The sequence below is a fragment of the Mesoplodon mirus genome (genome assembly GCF_964341445.2).
Source record: "Mesoplodon mirus genome assembly, chromosome: 4".
Lineage (NCBI taxonomy): Eukaryota > Metazoa > Chordata > Mammalia > Artiodactyla > Ziphiidae > Mesoplodon > Mesoplodon mirus.
In genome coordinates this window covers 183831619-183838372 of record NC_138979.1, presented here as the reverse complement: position 1 = coordinate 183838372, position 6754 = coordinate 183831619, and the positions used below count along the sequence as shown (strand labels likewise).

Here is a 6754-nt window from a genome sequence, read left to right as displayed (position 1 = left end):
TCAGTGGTAATTCATCACCCACAAGTGTCCAGGCCTATGAGGTGGGGACAGTGTCCCTCACAGAGCTGTGACGGCACGGGGTAGCAAACGCAGATGGGAGGGAGCTGCCCAGAGCAGGCCACACAGCTGACGCTCAGTGAACCGGAGCTCGTGGCCGTTGGTGCTTCTCTCTCTGGGAGGAACTGGGGAGGCCTGGGGTGGGGCCTGTCCAACGGGTGGAGCCACAGTCCAGGCTGTGTTCCAGCCTCAGCCACACTTCCTGGGTATGAAGGTGCCAGGAGCACCCACCAGCAGCAGTTCAGGGATGGACTGTAGCCCCAGGCTGCGTGGAGGGGCCCCACTGTCACAGGTGTGGCTGAGCCCACTGTGGTCCTGGGGCAGAGGCGGGGGCCAGCGCTTGGCTGACAGTCACCGAGCAAGCAGAGAACTGCTCCAGAGAGATGCTGGGCCTTCGGAGGCCCCTCCGGAGTCCTAAGATTCTGCTACAGGAAAGAGAACTGATTATCTTATGTAACATTCCTGAGTCCAGATTCTAATGGAAACCTCTTCAGAAAGGGTAAAGGACTTGCTGGAGGTCACAGTACTTTCATGTCAGGACTAAGCTCAGGGCCAGGTGTCCAGGTTTCAACCCTGGTGCTCCCACTGGCATACCCCTGCCTTCCAAAGGAATTCGGAGCGAATCTCATCTGCTGTCTTGGCTCTCATATAAGCCCTCTCCCAAGCCTGCTCCCTGATCCACTGGCCTTCTTTGGGAAGGACTGAAGCTCTCCCAGCCCTCCTCAGGCTGCAAGGCTGCTTGGTGCAAAAGAGGAGAGCCAGGTTGGGGCCAGCACACCTGCATCCTGGTCCCACCTCCCGCATTGTGTGCTCTGGGGTAAGTCACTCAACGTCTCTAAACCTCAGTTTGCTCATCTGTAAAATGGAAAAACAGTGTTTACCACATAGGGTTACAGTATAACGAGAGTCATGCTGAATTAGGTATGCAAAAGGACCTAGGAAAAGGGGAGACAGCATTTACTTAGCGCCTACTGTATACAGTCTCATTTAGTGCTCTCGTAACTTAAGTCCGTTAACCTTGTAGAGGAGGAAACTGACGTGGGTTGGTGAAGGCAAGTCTGCAGGAGGAGACCCAGCTCTCCCCTCACACTGCAGGGCCCAGCAGGACATGTGCACGGGGGACGTGCTTATGACAAACACACTGAATCAGGGTGTCCACTCAGACCGCCAGCTCATCCCTCCAGCGAGAAGTGGCAGGAGGGGTGTTTTTGGCAACTGCACCAGTGCTTTGACCTGTTTTTCCACCCGAAACAAATGAGGCCGGATTCCTAGAAATGTGTTTAAAGCGGGTAGAGAGTTCTTTAAACGGTTTGGCTTAGAGGTGGAAATACGGGGCCCAGAACTGCAGGAACGTTTGTGCCCTGACACGGAGCCCAACATCCCCAAATTCCAGTTTTAAGTCTCGCAATTTGGGTGACATCATTGACTCTTGGGGCAGGGCTCGGAGACCACCTCCAGTCTCCGCAAACATTATTTTTAAACCAGGTCTGATCTCGTTATACAAAACAACGTGTGTCATCCATTGCCACAGCCCTCTGTTACGCTGTGCATTTTTATTCAAATTCGTTTAGTTATATACTATTAAAAGTCAGGTAGGAAAGTCTGTAACAAAACTGATGCTGCAGCATTTATTTGGTGATGTTGTACCATCGAGGAAACAGTGTCTGTATGAGAAGAATGAGGTACAGACTCACGGTTTTTATTTTCCAATATATTTGCATAACCATTTCCTTCTAAACTCACGTCCTATTTTTTTAATCTGTTGATCTCAGTGATTAAACTGGCTCATGAACTATTCCTCCCAGCTCCCTCCTTTGTGCCTTAGCAAATAATAAATCAAGAGAGCTTTTTGGCAATAAGCAGCAAACTTTTCTCTTGCTTATGTTTTCCTCGCTGGTGCTGTGACCACATCTTTCAGAAATTAATTTTTGGGCTTTTCAACTCAGGTTCAAATCTGTGGGAGAGAACACGTTTTGAAAAATCTTGCCCCTGGTTTTGGGATTTGCATATCAGAAGGACTCATGATTTACAGTTCAGAGGCTTGCTGACACATACAATATGCTCCAAACATTTCATAATTTAAATGGATTACTTTTTAAAGAGTCAATTGGGAAAAAAAGTTAAGGGGGGGGCAAACATTACTAATCTGTTCCCTAATGGGAACCTGTACCCCGCCCTCATGCCATTAGGTGTGGCTATAGGACTTGTTTTAGCTGATGAAATGCTGGCAGTGATGATATTGATCACTTCTGGGCAGAAGCATTTAATTGCCGGTGTGATGTCTCAGCCCCTCCCGTCACCTGCCTCATGAGAAGGGGAGCTGGGTCCCTATGGAGGCATCACACCCCCTGAGTCACCATGTAGGCGACCTGCCCTGGAGAGTTACCCAGACCTGCAACAGACTTTGCATGAGCGAGGAATACACCTTTGTTGCTTTAACCCACTGAGATTTGTTTTTTTCACAGTATACCGAGCCTGTCCCGAGTAATAGTACAAACCAAAAGGGGCTGTTCTGATCAATGCAAAAACTGGAAATCAGTAAATATGGATGATAGCAGATGCCTTTGGCCCATCTCAGCCACCAGTTCCTGTATTTTATTTTGCCTGCATAGTTTCAAGAAAAAAGCTGATAAATGGTTGCAGACACCCACAGCTTTGTGTCATTTTAAAAATATAATTTAAAATATTTAAAATGTATCCTGCTATCTCAAGAAAGGTCAGTTAGAATGGACCCAATACTTTAAAAGAACAGAAGTGGGGGTGGGGGGGTGGGAAATTCCCTGGCGGTCCAGTGGTTAGGTCTCAGCACTTCCACTGCAGACGTCATGGGTTCCATTCCTGGTTGGGGAACTAAGATCCAGCACGCTGTGCGGCTCGGGCAAAATAAACAAAAAACAAAACAAAAAACAGAAGAGGGTAACTTTTATTTCCTGGTTGAATTCCTAACAGCTTCTAAGCTGTATTTCTTGTCCTAAGTGTAAAAGCCCCCTAGGGTGCTTCAGACACTGGAGCTGGGACTGGAGCCGCGTAGATTTCTTCATTTGCTACTCAGAGGTTCACGGGTAGAGCCGGGGTCCCTGAGCCCTGCCTGATGTCTGAACACAGGACACATGTGCAGAACTGTGTGCTCACCTGTAGGAGTCCACCGGGGTGGATGCAAATTTAAAAACCCCCTCTGGGGGCTTCCCTGGTGGCGCAGTGGTTGAGAGTCCGCCTGCCGATGCAGGGGACATGGGTTCGTGCCCCGGTCCGGGAAGATCCCACATGCCGCGGAGCGGCTGGGCCCGTGAGCCATGGCTGCTGAGCCTGCGCGTCCGGAGCCTGTGCTCCGCAACGGGAGAGGCCACAGCAGTGAGAGGCCCGCGTACGGCAAAAAAAAAAAAAAAAAAAAAAACCCCTCTGGGACCAGAAAGGGCAGGAGGCTTGTTCTGGGTCACACAGCAACGAACCTCCAACACATCTCCCAACAACCAGTATCCTGTGAGCAGTACAGGGGTGTCCAGGTTGGCACCAGTCAAGCTGTTTCTGAGCAAGAGGGGCAGATGGTGGGGTGGGGGGGCGCCCCCCAGGAATGCAGGGCCCCTGGGGCTGCAGACTCCAGGGAAGGTTCCCTGGGGGAGGCAGGGCCCCACCAGCCTGGATGACGGGCCGGCTTTGAGCGGGAAGAGTGAAGGGGTGAAGCCCCACAGGTGCCGAGGGGCGTGTGTTAGGGAGTCAAGTCCCGGCTCATCACTCTCTAGCCGCTGACCCTGAGCCAATGTCTCTTTCTCTTGGGCCTCAGTTTCCCCCTCCATAACATGGGGATCCACGGGTAGGGAGTGTGGACTCGGAGTGTGGCGTGAACTGTGACGCGTGGGAACCAAGAGGGGCGGAAACGGGGCGCAGTCTGGAGGGTCCCGAGCCGCCCCTGACCCCAGCCTCCTGCGCCAGGTCTGATGCTCCTCAGCTTAAGCCCTGCCTGCCGTCACTAGCACAGGTACCTGGACCACCTATGGCCACAGTCTTACGGTTCATTCCTGAGGACCACCGGCTGCCACCCATACCTCTCCCGGCCCGCGGTTCACGGGAGTCTGAAGGCGACATCTCCTCTAACCCCCATGACACCCCCAAGGCCTTGGTGTCACCCGCACTTACAGATGAGCCGGCCGAGGTTCAAGAGGGGAGAAGGACCTGCCTGTGTCCGGGGGCGACAGGTCTGCCTGACCCTGGAAGTCATTCTCCATCGACTCCAACGTGCTGTGCGCACCGACCCCTGGGGCTCTGCCAGGTCACCCCACTGGACCCCGAGTCCCTGACGGATGAGCCGTCTGTCCTCTGGACCGTCCTGGCGGGGAGGCAGCGTCGGGCCTCGGCCTGCCCCGCCCCCTCCCCTGCCCCAGCAGCTGCCCCATCCTCCCTTCTCCCCCCCCCCCCAGTGGGCCTCACCCTCTCTGCTCAGGACCATTTCACCAGGCTCCTCCCAGGCCTCCTGGCCCCCAGAGTCTCTCTCCTGACCTTTCACCCCCCACATGGAAGTGAATCCAGGCACCTCCCCGGCTCGAGGCTTCCCTGGCTCCCAGCCAAGAGGTGACAATGGAACCCAGTTGCTGTCTGGGGTCGGGGACAGCCCTCACCGCCAGGAGGGGAGCCACGTAGAGAGATGCTGAGGCCCAGGGGCCAAGCCTGCCTCTCCTGGGGGAAGACGCTTCCTCTCCAAGAGTGGGGCCTAAATAATTAATAATTATTAAATACATAATAATTAAAGCGTTTTGCTTTTATCTCCTCACAGAGATGCTCACCCAGACCCAGGCCCAGAGGTCGGTCGGTAGCCGTAAAGGAGAGCAGAGCCCAGCCCACACCTCGGAGGGAGGCGGACGCTGTTCTGCAGCCTGGCGGGGGGCCCACTGCGAGGTCCGCGGGCAGCAGGCTGGGGCAGGCTGGTTCTGGCTCTGCGATGCCAGGAGTTGAGTGAGAAAGGGGTGGACCACCCCGATGTCAGCCACCAGCCCCCCTCTCCCCAGAAAAACCACTTCCAACTGTACAAACAATGTGACTGCAGTCCCCGGGGTCGGGGGGATGGAGTGGGCAGTGGTGTTTGTAGAAGGAGGTTTTGCAGGAGGAGGGAGGAGGTCACTCTGCTGGCTGAGCCCTTACTCAGGTCAGGGGTGTCCATCCTCACCACAGCCCCAGGAAAGGGCAAGTGTCCACCTGTCACCGAGCCTCAGAGAGGTTAAGTGACTTGCCTAAGACCACTGAGCCAGGGAATGGCAGAGCAGGGGTTCAAACCGCAGGCTCTGGTGGACCTGCATTCGGGTGCTCTTCTGAGACTACAACGGCCTATTCCTTGGTGCTTGGAATCATAAAATTGCTTTGCTGGAAACTTTTCCAAACATGGGAGGAACGGACAGCACGGAGGCTGGATTCTCTTCCTGTGGAGTTCTGCCAAGAGGTCAAAGTCACCACAAGGTCAAAGGCAGGAAAAGACAGTCAACAGACCCAGGATATAAGGAGCCCCTCTACCCAGGCATGGGCCAGCACTTACAGACACTGTGTAAGTCTCAGGGCCAGTGAGGGACGTGGCAAGGCCCCACTTTATAGATGAGGACGCCGAGCCTCAGTGAGGAAGTGACCTGTCCAGCCCGCCACCTTGCTAAGGGGCAGAGCCGGGTCTGGAAGCCAGGCGACTGTAAGGGAAGCACCTTCACTGGACATGGTTACAGGCTGGCCGTTCTCGGTGCAGGCGAGTTCCTGCTATAAATATGATGCTGACTCCCGGTAACCTTAGCCTCCAGGCTCCCCTGCCCAGGCACAGGGCCATAAATCCCAGGGCGGACTACCTGCCACTGCGCTCCGTGCTGTGGAATTTTCCTGACACTCTAACAAGGTACCACCTTTTTTTTTTTTTTACAGGCTCCAAATTATTGGAAATAATTGGAGCCTGTAACATTGGAGAAATGTTGAGCTAGCTGTCTCCAAATGAGAAGGGCCGTTGCTCACAGGAGAGCCAGAAATACCTGCAAGATGGCCAGCTTCCCCATCCCCCAGGTAAGCAGAGTAGGACTTCCTGGAAGGGGCATCTGATCTGGGTTCTGCACAAACAGGGTCCGGGAAGCTGGGTTCAAAGCCCAGCTCTACTATTGACCAGCTGGGTGAACTTGCACAAGTCTGTCTGCCTCTCCGAGTTTCAATTTCCTTAGTTATACAGGGCAGTTCATGCCACCCTCCTCCTGAGATTAAACAGAGTGTCCACAATGGCCAGGACACAGCAGACAGTTTGGTCCCTTCATTTTCCTTTTTGGGTTGCAGCTCATTTACTGGTTGAATAATGAAAACAACAGCTATGATTGCTAACAACAAGCCTGGAGTTATGTTCAGTGTGTTACATGCTTTTGGTCGCTTAATCCTCCCTGGAACTTGAAGAGCTAATGTCTGTTATTGTCCCCATTTAACGGATGAGGAAACTGAGGCACAGCACCCTTGAGTAATCTGCCCACGGTCACACAGGTCGTGGGCAGAGAGCTGAGAAATCTCCCGCTGTCTACACAGACACAGAGATTGGATACTGAGAATAGGTGGAAATATTTCACAGCAGCCTCCTGGGCCCAATCACTGCTGCACAGAAGGAATCCAAGAAAGACTTGAATTTCAGACAACAGACTCTAGGAGCGCTCCCCCCTCACCATAGACAAACATACATCTCTGCACACAGGCTCTGTCT

At 53.5% G+C, this 6754-nt stretch overlaps 1 long non-coding RNA gene across 1 annotated transcript; it reads left to right on the top strand.

The window, feature by feature from the left end:
- The first annotated feature begins 273 nt into the window (after positions 1-273).
- On the top strand, positions 274-6415 carry LOC309803094. The gene is made up of 2 exons (XR_014293897.1): positions 274-874; positions 4826-6415. It is a non-coding gene; the product is annotated as an uncharacterized lncRNA (long non-coding RNA).
- Positions 6416-6754: the final 339 nt, after the last annotated feature.